Source organism: Protopterus annectens, chromosome 2.part0 (assembly GCF_019279795.1).
Source record: "Protopterus annectens isolate FY-2018-M chromosome 2.part0, PAN1.0, whole genome shotgun sequence".
NCBI classification, from domain to species: domain Eukaryota; kingdom Metazoa; phylum Chordata; order Ceratodontiformes; family Protopteridae; genus Protopterus; species Protopterus annectens.
Window position 1 is genome coordinate 244113679 of NC_056728.1, and position 20000 is coordinate 244133678.

The window sequence follows — 20000 nt, forward strand, 5'->3', positions numbered from 1 at the left end:
ATACAGAAAGGAGGTCAATTTAAAAAATTCTACATGGCCCACCTCATAAGTAAGGGTATCTCATCCAAGGACAAGGAGGTCATAACATTCCTGTATTCTTCCTTTATAAGGCCCATTATTGAGTACAATTCCCCATTCAGCATGTACCTCACAAAGCACATACAGCAGCTGGAGAGACTATAGAGGTTCCTCACTAGGAGAATCCAGGGCCTCAAACATCTACCATAAACAGATAGGCTAAAAGCCCTATCCCTCTACTCAGTTTCATACAGACTTCTGAAAGGTGACCTCTGTCTGGCATACAAGGCAATCATGGACCCCACCTTGATGGGACTGCCGCATATCCGTAAGTCAAGCTCCACTCAAGTAACTTGCATGGGCGGCTTCAACCTGGTCTGTGACATCAGCAGGACTTGTGGGTGGGACAGATTTGTGTGCCAGAGACTCCATCATCTGTGGAATAGACTCCCTCTCCATGTCAAGCAGAGTAGCTCTTTACCTTTTTTTTAAGAGCAACCTGGATAACTGGATGGGAAACAGAAAATACACCCCTGGAATTCCACCCATGTCCCTGCTGGACAGGGGCATCAGGTGTTGACTTGTCTAAACATGGGCTAAACTCTTGGCTAGGCTTATAAGGGCCTCAGGGCCAATAGTCTAGTAACCTTATATGATCCTATGATCATATGAACTATATATATATATATATATATATATATATATATATATATATATATGTATGTATATAAGAATTTTAGCTAATAAAGGGCACTCAAAAGAATGCTCAAAAACATCAATCTAAATAAAAAATAAAAAAAGAAAGAAAAAGAAACAAACACTATTTTTTCCAGGTGGGCAAGCCCCCCTTGCACCTACAACACCCCCAGTTAATTAAATATACCAACACTGAGATTGCACTACAGAGGGAAAAGGACAAATTCTTAGACTCCTGTCTACTGCAGTCTCACACAAAGTTGCCAGCAGGCAGGAAAACATCTGAAAAAATATTCCCTCTTCTGACCATTCGGTCATTGCTATTGCATCAGTATGTATGTACACACACACACACACACACACACACACACACACACACACACATATATATATATATATATATATATATATATATATATATATATATATATATATATATATATATATACACACACACACACACACACACACACACACACACACACACACACACACACACACATATATATATATATATATATATATATATATATATGTGTGTGTGTGTGTGTGTATATATATATATATATATATATACACACACACACACACAAACATCTATAGAAAATCATTTTTTTAGTGTTGCCTGTATGCAAAATACATATACAGCAATATGAATGAATGTTAATATGCAGTAAATGTTAACAGCAGCTTTCTACTCCATTCCTGTTATAATAATTATTATCATTGCATTTCACTATCTTTTTACTAACTTTCAAAAGTCTAAATACTTTATAGTCACTAATAAATGATGCAGTCAAAGCTGGTTCTATGGACAGATTCAGTAGTTGTTTATCCTCAGGTAAATTGTCATCATCAGGTCTGATAACTAAGGAAATGGCTGGTACACAATCATTAGCAGAATACAACTGAATCACACTCTAGGATAGTGTGTGGTTAGGATATTCTATTTATTTATTTGTTTGTTTATTTGTATTTTTCTGATGGGATAATCTGCCTGGACCATGTAAGACACCTCTTCAGTGGAGCTCCAAGTGGAAAAGTTCCACATTTGCATGTTAAGTAATAGAAAGCACTGCCTTCATTTATATCAGGAATTACTAACTACAGACATATGAATACATCTTAAAATAGACAACCTTACAGTTCAATACATGTTAGGCATACAATAAAATAGCACAGAAAAACATTTTACAAGATCTCAGCTGCAGAGTAGAATTAAATATCAAAAACTGTTCATAATGATGGCATTATTAGTCACAGAATAAAAATGAGAATATACATAAACTTAGTAGTAAATTGTGTGTACCGGAATGGAGGAATAACAACATTTACAGCATACTATATTTGATGCTTTTGCTGTGAATGGGGTACCCATTGAGAAGGTTGCAAAGTTTATTGTTCAGTAGATGAGCTCTAAGGTTGTTCTTGAATTCTTGGGAACTGCTAATTTTTCTTAAGATATTTGAGAGCGGCTGGATCTAGATGATTGTAAATGATGAAGTGACACCCCTACCCCATATGCAAAAATAGGAAAAGGGGTTGTGGATGGTGGTGGATGGATGCATGGATGGATATGAGAGAGAGCTCCATGGTTTAGCAACATATCAGGAGTAAACAGCATCCCCATGAACACTGTATGTTTTTTGTGCAGACTATATACTTGTCTTAAGAGCACAATGGTCTGGGGTGAGTACCATGTAAGTAAGGAAGGACATTTTTCTATTTGTTATAGGAGTTTTTGTGCCATTTTTAGTTGAGTAAATGTTGGTTTTGAAGAAGGATGCAATGATGATTACTGCTGTGCAGATTGGTAGCAAATTTAACGACTTTAGTATAGTACTGCTCACACTTGTTTAATAAGGTATTGTTAGTTAATGTTGTGCTTACATAAAGAAGGATGGGGAGTAGGAATGCAGAAACAGTGGTTAGATAGGTGTTTTGCAAGCTTTCTTAATGATGCTATGGATATGAGCATCAAACTTTTGATGTTTAGCAGTAGTAACTTCAAAGCACCTGTGATCTGTGGGTGAATGAGTCCTATGTTTTTCTTCCATTTTGGAGTAGGGGGGAGAGGCTAAATAGTTTTTAGTGGATGTATATTATTCTTGAGGTATTGTTTCAAGTTCTGCAGGTGAGGAGTTAGAACAATTGTTAGTGGATTCATCTGCATATAGGACAAATATTGTCTGGACACCAGCCAAGAGTAGGTTATTAATAAAGAAATTAAACAAAAGTAGGTCATGTATGGAACCCTGGGGAACTCAGATAGTTAAAAACAGGTATTCAAAAAACCCACTGTGCTATTCTACATCTTCTGGTCATGTCACCAGTGAATCATGTGGGTGTATTTGAGCATATGCTAAGGTTGTTTGGAATTTGAGTACATTTTGAATGGGACATCCTTTTTGGTTAGTGTATTTTTAAAAAAGTACATATGTGTTGGGATGAAAATTGTGTTGAGTAGGAGTTAAATGCTTAGTGTACTGAAGAAACATTTCTGCTTTTACAGCTGGCATGGTTCATGACTGTGCACACTCCAGTAATATTTTGGTTTACTCTCTGTACTTGCCATACTTGGTTTTCATCATTGGTCTCGATCCTGTGTGTGTGCTTTTTGTCTAATTTTTCTCTTAGGTTTTTGGTCAGGGGTTGGATGCTTGCTATCCAGAAGGTATTTCATTAGTTGAGAATTGGAAAATCTTTCAAACACGTTAGATGTAGGTGGGTGTATGGCAACAGATCTATAATTATATAGATTTGTTGATTTGCCACCTCTGTGCAAAGGTAAGATGAATGTTTGTTCATAGGTTCATAGGTGTGTACTAGGCTAATGTCCCTGGAGTCTATACAAGCCTAGCCCCCCCCAAAAAATTGCCCAGGCACTGTGCCATCCAATGTTCGCTCACAGTGCCCATATCCAGTAGGGCAATTGGAATGATCCCCGGAGTGAACATTTTGTTACTCATCTACTCGTCAAGATTCCTCTTGAAGAGGGCCAGCGAGGTGCTCTGCTTGACATGAATGAGAAGCTTATTCCAGAGTATGGGCAGTCTTTGGGGGGATGAACCTGTCCTTCCAGTATGTTCTGTTAATTGTGGTAATGAGGTTGTGATCTCTGGAGAGTGTGGCGTGGGGATATTGGGATTTTTTTTAGGTGTAGCATTTCAAGTAGGACTGAGTCGGAAATGGCTTTGTAAGTCAAGCAGAGATCACCTCTAAGTAGGTGATAAGAGACTGAGAACAGCTGAAATTTCTTGAGTCTGTCCATGTAGGGCATGTATTTAAGGCCTAGGATCCTTTTTGTGAGGTACTTTTGTGGCCTCACCAGCTGTTGTAGGTGTCTGGTCAGGTACATGCCAAATGGGGCATTATATTTTATGACTGGTCTAATGAGGGATGAGTAGAGAGGAATGATGACCTCTTTCTTCCTGAATGCAAAACCTTTGGTTATAAGATGTGCCACGTAGGACTTTCTGACCACAGTGGCAATGCAGTGGTCAACGTTGAGGTGGCTGTCGACCTGAGTGCCAAGATCTCTTATGGCCCCTTCAGTGTTCAGTGGGCTCCCATCAACATGGTAATTTGTGGGAACTGAGTTTTTTCCAAAGGGGATAATAACGCATTCTTTGGTGTTAAGCTTCAAGCCATGGTTCCGACACCAGTCATTGGTCTCAGACAGGCCCTTTTGTACAATGTCTATATCACTTGGGGAGTTGATAATGATTCCTAGCTTGCAGTCATCAGCGAACTTGGTCAGCCAGACTCCTTCTGTGCTGGCCTGGACTTCTGAGAAGTAGATGCCAAACAGGAAAGGGCCCAGGACTGACCCCTGTGGGACTCCACTCATGACTGATCAACAGTCTGACTTGGAATCCACAACTTTCACTCTATGGGGCCTGCCTGTGAGCCAATTTGCAACCCAACTAGTGATTTAAGGATTGATGCCTAGTTTGGTGAGTTTATCAATGATACCTGAGTGGGGAATGGTATCAAAGGCCTTGGCCAGGTTAAGGTAGGCTGTATGCACTGCTGTACCCTCATCCAAAACCTTGGTGACTACCTCGAAGAAGTCAACCAGCTTCAGCAGGCAGGATCTCCCCTTGACAAAGCCAAACTGTGTGGGGTCAAGAGTTTGGAGATTCTCTATATCTTTGTTAAACAGGTCCATGATGATGCGCTCCATAGCTTTGCATACCAGAGTCATCAGTCTAATGGGGCAATAGTTCCCAGGGTCTGTAGTTACTCCCCTTTATGGAGTGAGATGACTGTAGCAGTGCACCATTCATTAGGGACATAGCCTGAGGTAAGGCTGTGATTGAAAAGGGCACATAGATGTAGTGCCAGTTCATTTTGTAGCTCATGTAGGATGTAGCCAGAGATATTATCAGGTCCCATGGATGCTGTATTCTTGGCTTTGCACAATGCAGCTTTTACCTGTGCCACAGAAAGGGTGGGTAGCAGGCTTTCTTCTGGTATTGTGATAGTGCCCTGGGGGGGTAAAGTTGGCATTGAATCTGTCATCCAGTATTTTGGCTGTATCTGTTAGCTCGGTATAGGAGGTGTTATTGTGCAATAACTCCGAGCAAATTTGGGTATTGCCTTTGAGGTTTTTGATATAGCTATAGAAGGCTTTGTGTGTTTTTTTGGTGTCAGCTGCAAATTTGCCTTCATAGCTGGCTTTAGAGGATTTGATAAGGGATCTCAGCTTTTTGTTGAGACTGATAAGGGAGGTTTTCCAGTCTTGTGACTTCATTTTTTTTTTTGTAACAGTTTCTTCCTTCTGTTGTAGAGTTTTTTGATGGCTGGGGACCACCAGATTGGCTTCTTTTTTTTGGAGGAGAGCATCTTAATTGTTTTTTGTATGGCAAGATTCATGCGTTTGTGTACATGCTCATACAGTGCATTGGTGTATGATTCGCCATCATGCAGCTATTTTCCATTGCCATGGGTGCCGAGAAGTTAGCCACCTCTGTTTTTAGGAACCCAAAGTCGGCTTTAGAGAAGTTTTTCAGGGTGATCACCTTAGCAGGGGGAGTAGGTGAGATGGAGATTTCCATGATGATCAGTTTGTGGTCAGAGTTAACCAGGGAGGAATTGACTATAGGTGTGGAGCAACGGTCTCCCATGTTGGTGATAATCAGGTCAAGGATGTTGCTTCCTCTAGTGGGGGTCAGAATGAGCTGGCCCAGGGTATTGGAAATGATAAATTCCAGAAAGCGTCGGGCCTGTACTTGAATAGTTTTCCCTGTTGATGAAAGGGTAGTTGAAGTAACCCAGTATGAGAGTATTGGGTTAGATCTTGTTAGATTCCAGGGTGCTTAGGAAGTTGAAGTGAGAGTCTAGGGACATGTTTGGGGTTCTGTAGCAGGCTATAACTTGTATCACCGTCTTACCCAATGCTACTTGTACCTAAAGTATCTTGGATGTATTATGCTGGGCTAGCAGTCTAGAGGTGTACATATCATTTAAGTGTATGGAGACACCACCTCCTTTGGAGCTTCTGGCCGTATTCTGGGGCCAAAAGGTATGGAATGAGTTGTAGCCTGGGAGTGCAGGGGTGTTTTCTGCTTCTTTAAACCAGATCTCCATTACAGCACATGTTTTGACAGTCTCCATTTTGAGGAGAGCTTTGAGCAAGTGCCATCTTGAGATTTAGACTTCTAGCATTAAGCAGCATGACCCTCAGATTACATTTGTTTGTAGCTGTTAAGGTGGAATTTTGGTCTTTGGAACACTGTCTAAAAAAAGGCACTATAGGGGTGGCAAGAGCCTTAGCCAGTATCCGGAATCCCAGGGGTGACAGATGCAGGCCGTCTCTGGCAAAGCATCGAGGTCTGTTGATCATGTCGTCCCAGACAGACAGATACTGGATCCCCTTAGAATGACACCAGAAACTTAGCCAAATGCTGAAGTCAACCATTTTCTGCTCGTACTGTGGTATTATTCTGGGTGGCGGTAGAATACTGATCAGTGCTAGGGTCATACCTGCCTGGGCCACAAAATCCGAGAGTTCCATCACATCTCTTTTCATGTAGTCCAGGGAGGTACATCTCAGGTCATTCACACTCACATGGATAATGACTGAGTCATATTTGTACTTGTTGTAGAGTGAGCTGAGTGCATGTGTTATGTGACAGATCGTGGCACCTGATAGACAACTGACTGTCACCTTCTCTTTTTTCAACCTAGTGAGTGGGACATCAGTGTGCCTCACAATTGCAACTCCTATGGATAGTACATTGGGCAAAGTGTTTTGCATTAAGGGCTTGGGTTGAGGGGCAGATTCTGGTGGTGAGCTATGTGTTCTGGGGTTGGTGTTGTGTTGTGGTGGTCGAGTGCATTTCTGTCTCGGGGCTGTCTGTTGTTTGGATAAATTTTTATTGAGAGCGTCTGTGAAGGTGGGTGTATGGTTTGTGTTTCTATGTGTGGGTTGTGATGGTTGGTGTTTTGGAGGGCTGTGTGTTCTATGTAGTGAGTTGCAGGTGTTGACCTTCTCTTCTTCACCAGCTAGTCCGGTCTTGGTGGGAGCGTGCACTGCTTCCAGTTTGGTGATATAAGTGCATCTCTCACAGTTATGAGTGTTGGGAGGTCAGAGGAGGGGGTTGTCTGTGTACATTAGACAGTTGCCACACTGTCTCAGAATGCCCAAGTGCACCAGATTAGCAGGAGAAAGGACAGAAAAGTGCCCTACAATCATACCAGGAGGGGTGGTCATAACTAATAAGTACTGGTGCTGTTACTGCATAGGAACAGCTAGTGCTGATAGCACCTAATTGTGCTACAATAAATGCTACAAAATCCTGTTAAAGTGCTAGCCGATTACGCCAATTGAAGTGCAAGAAGTAAAAGAACAAGCACATTCTAAGGGGAAAACTGAAGAGCAGACTTTCTGGCACCAGTACAAACACAGGCTTTAAAACCAGAAAGTTGAAGGGGATGGAAAAAATGCCCAAACGGTCAATAAACTACAATTTCTGGACCAGAAATCACTCCTCTTGTGGTAGATAGGCTACCTAGTGCTTACCACTCCCACTGATAAGCTAGAAGGCTTCCCTCCAACACAGGAAGGTCTGGGGGGAAATCAAAACTTACAAAAACAGTCCTGGATACAACAAATCTGTATCTGGACTAGACTACTGTTTCCATAATAATGAGATGTATGATTCTGTGATGGATCTGTTGAGTGGAAAGGAAATTGGAAACACTACAGAATGAGCTGTTATCTACAGATATCCCACTAGAAGGGAATCAACAGCTAGTGTTGTGGGTTTTAATTTCTGCAACAATTTTTATAGTGCCAATTAATATTGGATGAAGGGAGAAGATATGGCTTTTGTAGTAGAAGTGAGGGGGGCTGGACTTTAGAAGATTGATAACAGAATAGATGAAGTGGTTATTGAATTTAGAGGCAATGATAAAATCTTTTTCACGGAGTACAGGGTTGACCTAAGTATTCTTACAAGGTTTCAGAAGTTTATGTTTGACCAAAAGGACTTATGATTGGCAAAGTGGGTTTCCTGTAGACTATGGTAGTAATTCTTTTTGTCTGCATTAGCAAGAGATTTGGATAAGTTACTTAGTTGCCTATATCACTGCAGTGGTGGTGCTGCGGTAGCGTTGTCGCCTCACAGTTAGACGTTACACGTTCGATTCTCAGTTAGAGTGTCTTCTGTGTGTCAACATGCGTGAATGGGCATTCCTTCATTGAAGGTTGTGTGTTAGGCCCGGCAAGCCAGCACGTAAAAATTTATTGCCAATCATTAGCGGACCGGAGTTCCGCTGTGGTGACCCCTAATCGGGAAAAGTCAAAAGACATGTGTACTTAGGTGCCTATATCATTGGTCATTGTGTTGTGTTTTGGCTTTGTGCCACATTTTATTAATTGAGAAGGTAAGCCAGGATGCTGAGTTAGCTTTTGTTCTTTTCATTGGGTTGGAGCTTGAGAATTTAGGATAGACAGCAAACCTCATAAAGTGTGGTGTATTTTAGGAGTTCCAGGTACAGTGAGGCAAAGTATACTTAAACATTTCTATACTGAAGCCAGTTAAATATCTTACTGTTTTAAGTTTTGAGTTTATGAGTTTTAGAGCATTGATAAAATGTATATATGCTGTGAATCCTGTAATGGTTGCTGAGTCAGTCAGTTAGTGTTCCCAGCTGAGTTATTCTAGGAGGAGCTGATGTTCCTATCCAGTTAAGAGTGGAACTTTTATTTGTAGCTTTATTATATCAAGTAGGGGAGGAGATGAGTTGTGTGAATTGAAATAGATGTAATACATTGCAAGAGTAGTCCTGCATGATAGCATTCCAGCCCAGATGTACATTTTTTGGGGGATGTGAACAAAAGGCCTAGAGCAAAATGTCTTCAATAATGGTTAGGTTATCTTAGGAGGAATGTAAGTGAGAATTAGACAGATAGATTTCTTTTGATTAACCTTACAGAGGGAGACTAGTAGTTCAGCTTTATAAGAGTGAGTAAAGTCAAGTGGAAAGGGAGTAATTTGTAGTCTGTTAGAATAGAAAATAGGGACATCTGCAGCTCAGCTGGATTGTCATGTAAATGTATGAGGAGGAGGTCCATATATTTGTTATCCTCGTACCCCAGACAGTGATGGCAAGGAAAGTTTTGTGTGAGTGTACATACCATTCGTTGCAGGAAGATAGAAGATTAAAGAGCTAAATACGTGTTTACAGTTAAAACTGTGACTGCTAAATGTATAAGAACTTTAGCAGTGAATTTAGATAAAGTTGCTAAAGTGCAGTTTTGGAAGTGAAGGGTAAAATTGTGGTAAGGAAATGTTGTTGGCAAGTATATAGTGTAAGGGAAGTCTTGTTATTTGCTCTAATAATGTGTAACTAGGGAGAATGCACATATTATTACAAGCCCTCTGAAGAGCACACCCCATAAAACATGTAGTTACAGCTTAGATCTCTAGACATGTTTCACAGCTTATTCTAGTTTCCCTTGTTTTATCTAAATAAGGATGTAGTCTTGCTATTCTCAAGTTGTGCAGCAGTAGTCCTCAGTGGTCTGCAGCACAGAGATGAGGAAGCACTAAGGGGCAGTGAGTGTAGCAGGGAAGGTTGGGGCAGCTCCCCATTGCCTAGATCAAGGGGACCTACAGGCAGTACTATCCAAGGCTTTCCCTATCCAGTGCTATAACTTATTGCCCTCTTAGCTGATTCCCAGCATCAGGGAAAGTGATAGGAAAGGCTCTATTTACTTTTAACACCACTGCAGAGCTCAGTGGTGCCTTCATAGGCTGCTTGGGAACAGTACTGCAGAGCTCAGTGGTGTCCTCATAAGGCACTTGGGAACAGTACGGCAAGCTCAGTGGTGTCCTCATAGGGCAGTTGGGAACAGTACTGTAGAGCTCAGTGGTATCCTCATCGGACACTTGGGAAAAGCACTGCAAAGCTCAGTGGTGTCTTCATAGGCACTTGGGAACAGCAATGCAGAGCTCAGTGGTGTCTTCATAGGGCGCTTGGGGACAGCACTGCAGAGCTCAGTGGTGTCCTCATAGGGCACTTGAGGACAGTACTGCAGAATTCAGTGGTGTCCTCATAGGGCACTTGGGAATAGTATGGCAGAGTTCAGTGGTGTCTTCATAGAGCACTTGCTAACAGCATGGCAGAGCTCAGTGGTGTCAATATAGGGAGCTTGGGAACAGTACTGTACAACTCAGTGTTGTCTTCATAGGGCACTTGGGAATAGTATGGCAGAGCTCAGTGGTGTCTTTATAGGGCGCTTGGTAACAATATTGCAGAGGTCAAGCTCAGTGGTATCCTCATAGGACACTTGGGAAAAGTACAGCAGAGCTCAGTGGTGTCTTCATAGGGAACCTGGGAACAGTATGGCAGAGCTTTGTTGTGTCATCATAGGGAACTTGGGAACAGCACTGCAGGATTCAGTGGTGTCCTCATAGGCTCCTTGGGAAACAGTACTGTAGAGCTCAGTGGTGTCTTCATAGGGCACTTGGGAACAGTACCGCAGAGTTCAGTGGTGTCCTCATAGGGCACTTGGGAACAGTACTGCAGAGCTCAGTGGTGTCCTCATAGGGCACTTGGGAACAGTACTGCAGAGCACAGTGGTGTCCTCATAGGGCACTTGGGAACAGTACTGCAGAGCTCAGTGGTGTCCTCATAGGGCACTTGGAAACAGTACTGCAGAGCTCAGTGGTATCTTCATACGGCACTTGGGAACAGTACTGCAGAGCTCAAGCTTAGTGGTGTCCTCATAGGGCACTTGGGAACAGCACTGCAGAGCTCAATGGTGTCCTCATAGGGTACTTGGGAACAGTACTGCAGAGCTCAGTGGTGTCTTCATAGGGCACTTGGGAACAGTAACGTAGAGCTCAGTGGTGTCCTCATAGGGCACTTGGGAACAGTACCACAGAGCTCAGTGGTGCCCTCATAGGCCACTTGAGAACAGTACTGCAGAGCTCAGTGGTATCCTCATAGGCAACTTGGGAACAGTACTGCAGAGCTCAGTGGTGTCCTTGTAGGGCACTTGAAACAATACTGCAGAGCACAGTGCAGTCTTCATAGGGCACTTGGGAATGACAGTGCACTTCTCTTTTTCTTTCAGTAGGCTGCTGTGGTCTTTCTTACTGAGTAGTAATTGACTGAGGTTAGAGGATATGCCTTTAAACAGTACTGTAGTGCTCAGTGGTATTCTCAAAGAGTACTTGAGAATGACAATGCACTTCATTGTTTTCCATAGACTACTGTGGTCTTTCTTGCTGAGTAATTGACTGGGGCAGGAAGGTTATGTCCTGGATGACTGCTGCCTCTTGTGAGATGAAACAACTGTAGTCAAAGGTGTTTGCTACAGTTGTGATGATTTCTAGCTATATTTTCTTAACTGCAGTTTCTCTGTCACTTTAAAAAGCTGTCATGAAAACAGTGCAGTCTGGTACTTGTTATGTCTATTTCTTCTCAGGTATAGAACTTCTGTTGTTTGGATCATGTAGGACCTTGACATATTAGTCCATAAAGTTACAATGGCTTCAAGTTGTTCCAAGTATTTGTTGATTTCAGGCTTTCTCTCCCCGTCTTAGCATAGGTAATGCCATAACTGAGTTATCATAGTATTCTTTCTGTCTCAACTGACCAGCTTGCTATGCTACTTGGACATTTGCCATTTGTTCTGATGTAAGTGGAACAGGAGATTCTGACAAATTTATTCTCACTCTGTGTTATACCTACAACTGTAAGGAAGAAAGTAATTTGACTTTAAACAGACCCCAAGATTCACGAAGCTCCTTGCAAGAATAAGACTATTCTTGCACGGAGTGGTTTGTGTCCATTTAGAATAGCAGCGCGCCTTGCATATGCATGAAGGCACGCTGCTATTTAATCTAAACGGACATGAACCAGGAGCGAGTGGAGTGGAGTGCCTGCACATGTAACACACCCCCTTCACTCAGAAAGTGCCGTACAGGACTTTGTGACACGGATGAGTGTCAAGTTATATAATATTAGAGCCTGGCTCTAATATTATATAGTAAATGAGTGTCCGCAGACACTGAAATGTAAGTAGCAAACATTTCCAGTGTCTGAGGACACTGAAAAAAAAAAAAAAACACAAACACCTAGACGGCAGTAGCCTTCAAGTGCACACTCTCATATGCATGCACTCTTGCCCTACATGCATGGAAGCAGCAGGGCAAGAGGAAAGCAATAAAATTTAAAACAAGCAAAAGCAATGGTGAAGTGAAGCATGGCTTTAAGCACCATTCAAGACCAAAAAACTGTAGAACTGTAAAACGTTTTATTCCCAGGTAAGCGCTTTCACCACAGAAAGTGGCTTCATCAGACCATTAATACAAACTAAAAATAAGCAGAACAATACAATTAAATACTCACATTTAATGCTCACTCAGTTCAAAAACTCAGTCCAAGCAATGTTAGCTGACCTGCATTTCAGCGTTTTATTGCTGACGTCAGCTCTACTTTCAGAACCATTTAAAGTCCCAGTTCTCCATTTCGGATCATTGCATATAGGAATTGTTTAAAACTTTCATATTCAATCAAATCAGAATAACAAAATACATCACAAATCAGATCATAACTAGCTTGTTAAGAAATCTATATTTTTCATTTAAAATATGACATCGTTCTATCCACTAATATGAACCCGGACTTCCCATAGTCGGCTGAAAGCAGTTAAAAATAGTTCAGCAAATATACATGTTATAGACATATAGATCCATATTAAAATAAAACTTTTTTTAAAAACCTTATCAGTTATTTATAAATTCCTCCTTCTAAATAATTGAGTTAATGAAACTCCCATTATTCAAAGACCCATGATCGGCAAATAATGTGTTTTTCATAATCGGCAGATAGCAAATTCCATACATAATCCACTGACAGAAAATCTAAAACCCAACTATGTAACTGCGGTATGATCTGATTTGTGATGTATTTTGTTATTCTGATTTGATTGAATATGAAAGTTTTAAACAATTCCTATATGCAATGATCTGAAATAGAGAAGTGGGGCTTTAAATGGTTCTGAAAGTAGAGCTGATGTCAGCAATAGAACGCTGAGACGCAAGTCAGCTAGCATTGCTTGGACTGAGTTTTTGAACTGAGTGAGCATTAAATGTGAGTATTTAATTTGATCTTGTAGCCCAGGCAGGTATGACCCTAGCCCTGAGTAGCATCCTGCCATCACCCAGAATGATACAACAGTACAAGGACAAAATGATTGATTTCAACAATTGGCTAAGCTTCTGGTGTCATTCTAAGGGAATCCAGTATCTGTCTGCCTGGGATGACATGATCGACAGACCACGCTGCTTTGCCAGAGATGGCCTGCACCTGTCGCCCTTGGGATTCCGGATACTGGCAAAGGCTCTTGCCACCCCTATAGTGCCTTTTTTAGGCAAGGTTCAAATGACAAATTCACCACCGTAACAGGTACAAGCAAGCAAAATCTGAGGGTAATGCTACTCAATGCTAGAAGTCTAAACCTCAAAATGCACTCACTCGAGGCACTCCTTAAAATGGAGAACATCGACATCTGTACAGTGACAAAGACCTGGTTCAAAGCTCCAGAGAGCACCCCTGCATTACCAGGCTATAATTCATACCACACCTTTTGGCCACCAAACCTGGACCGAAACACTAAAGGTGGAAGCGTGTCCATATATATTAAGTATCCACACCTCCAAGCTAGTTGCTCAGCATAATGCATCTGAGATTATCCAAGTTCAACTAACTCTGGGCAAAACCACAATCCAGACTGTAGCTTGTTACAGACCCCCCCCCACCATGCCCCAGGATTCCAACTCCTCTTTTCTTGATGCACTGGAAAATATTAAGGTACAACCCAACACCCTAATAATGGGTGATTTCAACTACCCCACCATTAACTGGGAAAACTACTCATGTACCAACTCTTTTGCTCAAAATTTTCTGGAATTCATCAATTCCAATGCCTTGGATCAACTTATCCACACCCTAATATCCTTGACCTGGTCATCACCAACATGGGCGAACGGTGTTCCACACCAGAGGTCAGCTCCTCGTTGGTCAGATCTGACCACAAGCTAATCACCCTAGACATCCACATCCCATTCCCACCCCCCATTAGGAAAACAACCGTAATAAATTTCTCCAAAGTCAACTTCACGCTTCTTAAGGCAGAAGTGTCAAACTTCACGACACCCATGCAGATGGACAATAGAGATACGACTGCTGAATCCTACACAAATGCACTTTATAAGCACTTACACAAGTGCATGAATCATGCTATCCCTAAAAGTACCAAGATGCTATCCTCCAAAGAAAGGAAGCCAATCTGGTGGTGTTCTGCCATAAACAAACTCTACAACAGAAGAAAGAAACTGTTGCAAAAAAGAGTAAAATCCCACGATTGGAGGAACTCCCTGGTCAGCTTCAGTAAGAAGCTGAAATCCCCCATAAAATCCTTCAAAGCTAGTTATGAAAACAAAATTGCCACTGATTCTAAAAACAACCACAAAGCATTCTATAGCTATGTCAAGAATCTCAATGGCAACACTCAGATCTGCTCTGAGTTACAGCACAATGACACTAAATATACAGAACTAACTGATATTGCCAACATCCTGGCAGATAGGTTCAGTGCTAACTTTACCCCCTCTCACCCCCTAAAGGGCCCACCTTTATACCGGAAGAATGCAAAGTTCCTATAATCATGGCTGCACAGGTAAAAACCTCACTCTCCAAAGCCAAGAACACAGCATCCGTGGGACCTCACAACATACCAGGCTGCCTTCTACACGAACTACAGAATGAACTTGTACCCCATCTAAGTACCATGTTCAATCATAGCCTCACCTCAGGCTTTGTGCCCATTGAATGGTGCACCGCGACGGTTATCCCACTCCACAAAGGGGGTGCCACAACAGACCCCGGGAACTACCGCCCCATTAGCCTGACGAGCCTGCTCTGCAATGCCATGGAACGTATCATCATGGAACTCATAAACAAAGACATTGGAGATCTCCAAACTCTGGACCCCACACAGTTCAGGTTTGTAAAAGGCAGATTGTGTATCCTAAACCTGATAGACTTCTTTGAAGCAGTCACCAAAGCCATAGATGAGGGTAAAGTGGTTCACACAGTCTGTCTAGATCTCGCCAAGGCATTCAACACCATCTCCCACTCTGGAATTATAGATAAACTCACTAAACTAGGTATAAATCCCTATGTCACAAGATGGGTTGCCAGCTGGCTTACTGACAAAACCCACACTGTGAAAGTAACAGACTCCAAATCAGATTTCAGACCAGTGACAAGTGGAGTACCACAGGGTTCAGTCCTGGGTCCTCTCCTGTTTGGTATCTACATCTCTGAAGTACAGGCTAACACAGAAGGTCTTTGGCTAACTAAATTCACAGATGACTGCAAACTAGGAGCCATAATTGAAACTCCTAATGATGTGGACATCCTACAGAAGGGCCTCACTGAGACAAATGCCTGGTGTCAAAGCTGTGCTCAAGCTCAATGCCAAAAAGTGCATTGTCATCCCCTTTGGTAAAAACTCTGTACCCATGAACTATCACATAGGCGGTAGTCTACTTAACACCGAAAGTGTGATAAGAAACCTTGGGACACAGGTGGACAGTAGTCTCTCCTTTGATAATCACATTGCCACAGTGATCAGGAAATCCTTCTACGTGGCACACCTCATCACAAAAGGTTTCTCATACAGAAAAAAGAGGTAATTGTTCCCCTCTACTCATCACTCATTAGACCCATTATAGAGTACAACGCCCCTTTTGGTATGCACCTCACAAGACATCTACAACAACTGGAAAGGCCGCAGAAATGCCTCACAAAGAGGATTACCAGCCTCAAACAGATGCCCTATGCAGACCGACTCAAAAAACTCATCTTTACTCTGTAACATATCGCCTACTCAGAGGCGATCTCTGCCTAACATACAAAGCTATGTCAAACCCAGAGCTATTGGACATGCTCCACTTAAAGAAATCCCAATCCCTCTAAGCTACATGCTCTAGGGACCTAAACCTTGTCATCACAATAAACAGAACATGCTGGAGGGATAGATTCCTGTCCTAGAGATTTCCCATACTCTGGAACAGACTATCTATCTATGTCAAACAGAGCTCCTTATTAGCACTCTTCAAGAAAAATCTTGATGATTGGATGGGGAATAGGAAATTCACCCCAGGGATCACTTCTGTGGTTCTGCTTGACAGGGGCACAGGAAAATAATTTTCTTGGGTGGTGAAAGCCAGGGTACCTTTTTGGCTAGGCTTGTATAGACCCTAGGGCCAATAGCCTAGTACCTACCTATGAACCTATGAACCTATGTATTGTTATGCTTATTTTTAGTTTGTATTAATGGTCTGATGAAGCCACTTTCTGTGGTGAAAGCACTTACCTGGGAATAAAATGTTTTACAGTTCTACAGTTTTTTGTTCTTGAATGGTGTTTAAAGCTGTGCTTCACTTCACCGTTGCTTTTGCTTGTTTGGCTGTTTGCTATTTACAATGGGGTTGGTTTGCCTACTGGTTATTATTTTATTTTTAAACGTTCTAATAAAATTTAAAAACATGTATTTTTTTCCATCAAATAAATCAGAAATTTAAGAGGTGCACAGCTTGTTTGCGTGGCACACTGCTATGCTTAGCCTGGCTGAAATCCTGAAAATAATAGGCAAGTGCTACTGTGATAGAACACATCATTTAGCGGCTGTAGCCTAGTAGTACTGCCATGGTTTATCATATAAAACATGCTCAGTTTGAATCCCCCCTCTGCTAAACTATTTTAATTAATAAACTTTTAAAGAATTTGAATGATAGATGTCAATCATATGGCTCACATATAGCACAGTAGGGGTGGGAATATGTAAAATATAAATGTAAAAAATAATTTATAAATTTAATGAAAAAAAAATAGATTTAAGCAATGCTTTACTAGTGTAAGCATTGCTTACCGGCTTTCAGCTGTGCTAAGCATAGTTCAGCATATAAAAACAGGCCAATCAAGAAAAAGTGTGGGCAAACTGCCCTATTTAAACCGTACAGGTGGGAATACAGCCATAACCATTTGGGATGGCTCACAGCAGGACCAAAATGTCTGGTGTCGATGAAGGTGTTCGCTTCTGAGTGCAACTTTGGGGATTCCAGGAGTCCAGGGTCATGGTTGGGCTCCTAGTAAAAAAACATTATGGCAGGCTGCTGCAGGCTGCTGCAGTACAAAGCGGAGGCCTGGGACCAGCTTGCACATGATCTCACCAGTGCCACTGGCATACCCTGGACTGGTGAGCAGGTACGTCACCACCATAATGACCTGAAGCAGATGAGTGGTGCACGCTTGGACCAGTGGATCCAAGAAGCCCGAGCACAGGATGTCCCACCTGTCTGTAGGTATGCAGTCTTATGTACCTCTAACTAAGTATGGAAAAAGTTCAACTTGTGACTGTGCAGGTTTGATTAATGTGTGATGTCTCCCAATACAACTGCTGCGGAAAGGTCCCAGAATGTTGAGGCTCATGCCAAGTGACTGGCCCAGCTGCATCAACAGTATTATGAGTACAGAATACCCCCTACTATTAGCAGTAACAAATCAAAATTATAGTAATGGTAGTATTAACTTTATATATAATTGTGCTGTAAAAGTTAGGAATAAATGCCTGTGTCAGGCTGCCAGCATTACAATGGAGTATTCCAAGCAGCTGTGTAATACAGATATCAGTAGCAAAAAGGTACAATATGCAGGAGAGGAATATTACAATATGTATGAGTGTATATAAGTGAACCTGTCAAGAAAGTGCCATGTCAGGGCTACTGTAACAGTTAGAAATGAAAAGCATTCCCCTATGAAGATCATGCAGGAATAGTAATTGTGGATTTCTGAGTTGTACACAGATAGGTATATCAAAACTAATAAAGGTGATCCGAAACACTGGTGTGTGTGTCATCTCACTTGTACCTGAAAAATAGAAATGTGTATGTCCTGCAGAATGCATTAACTGAGGTGAACTGAGTTAGCACTGCTTGTCTGCAAACTGTAGAATGGGCATGTCAAATAAATGAAAAAAGCAACACTACATATTGCCATCAGAATGTGTTTTACTTGTTTGTATGCCAACAGTGTCTTGTGTTAACCTTTCAATTTCAGCTGTTATGTAGCTGTGAATGCACTGAAAATGTATAAGGCTAACAGGTGCAAGACTTAAAACCTACACTGTGTACTCAGGAATCTAAATTGCAGTATGTAGTTATAAAACAGTCAAATGTGCAATGCAGCTAATGTGCATATGTTTCACAAACAGTGACACCAATGTCTGTTGTGTCTGCATAATTTGTACTGAAAATGGAAACAAGTAATGCAACATATCATAACAAATGTATTGTGCACAAAAATATGTACTAGATAAGAATGTCACAAACAACACACAGCAGTAGCTCAGTCTGATAAGGACTAGGCCTGTACTTCAATTTTGCACACACACAATGGTTCAAATCTAGGGGCCGCCTCTAACATCTCAGTCTGGTTCTACAGTTGTAAACTGCAATCTGAATAGAAAAAGTAATGTATTGCAACACATAACATTTTCCATACAGGATACACAGGTAAATAAATCTGAATAGAAATACTAGCATGATGTGTATAACTATTAAAGGTATATAATTGCTGTGTTGCTCAGCCCCAGTCCTACAAACAGATGCAAGCTAGACATCCACACTCTACAGTCTGGCCCAGACAAGCCCTCAATTGTCACGCTGTCATGGATAGTTTCCCCAGTCGCCAGGAAACCTGCACACAGAGAATGTCACAATAGATGTATGTGAAAGGCACAACATACACTCCAGGGCCTGCAAGTAATATGTGAATCTGAAATATGTGTAGAAATGGCAATGTAATGTGCACACAGGTCATCTGCACAGGGCCCACAGGTAAAGAAAGTGGTATAGAAACAGGTCTGATGTGTATAACTAAAATAAGGGTACAATTGCTCTGTTGATATGTAAAGCTGTTGGTGTGCTGTAGCAGTCCCATGGCCCAGGTAGAGTGTAAGTGTGGTCAGAATGTAGAGTAGTAAATAGCAGTGTACTGGCAAATATACTTAATAGCAGTTGTCAATTGAAACTGTTCCCTTCTCCCACCACTCAACTGATCCAACCATCACACTGAAACCAACATGGGTATGTTCCTAAACAAACCTCTACTGTTGGGACCATTGTTTCATTTGGTTTGTCATTGTTTAAACTGTATGCATACTAATATTTCCTGTTGAATAATCATTTATTGCCTGCTGACATACCACTAACTGGCATGCTGTTGCAACTCTGAATGCCATTCCATATATGCATGGGTTCTGTTTGTTATGGCACTGTTATAATTGCACTGTGTTGGGTAAATGTTTTGACTAATGTTGTAATGTGTTGTGCATGACTAACCAATATTCATTGTTAATTTGCACACCATAGCCCATATGGGAAGGCAAATCCCAGTGGATCCACCTCTCCCACCCCACCTGGCCAATGCATTGGGTCCCAGCACATCTGGGACCGAACCCAGACCTCCCTCATCTGCTGGTCCTGCACCACCCTCAGGTGAAACCGCTGCATGGGATGGGGGTCGTCCACCCACTGCAAGTGGACTCGATGAGGATGTTGTCACCCAGGACGAGATCTGTGGCATGGTGCACAGTGTCATCCAGATGGAGCTAGATGACTGCCTGCGCCAGGTGGAGGGCAGGCTGGTGCAGCTAGAGGGGCCAGTGGCCCCTCCAGCCCAGCCCCCAGCACAGC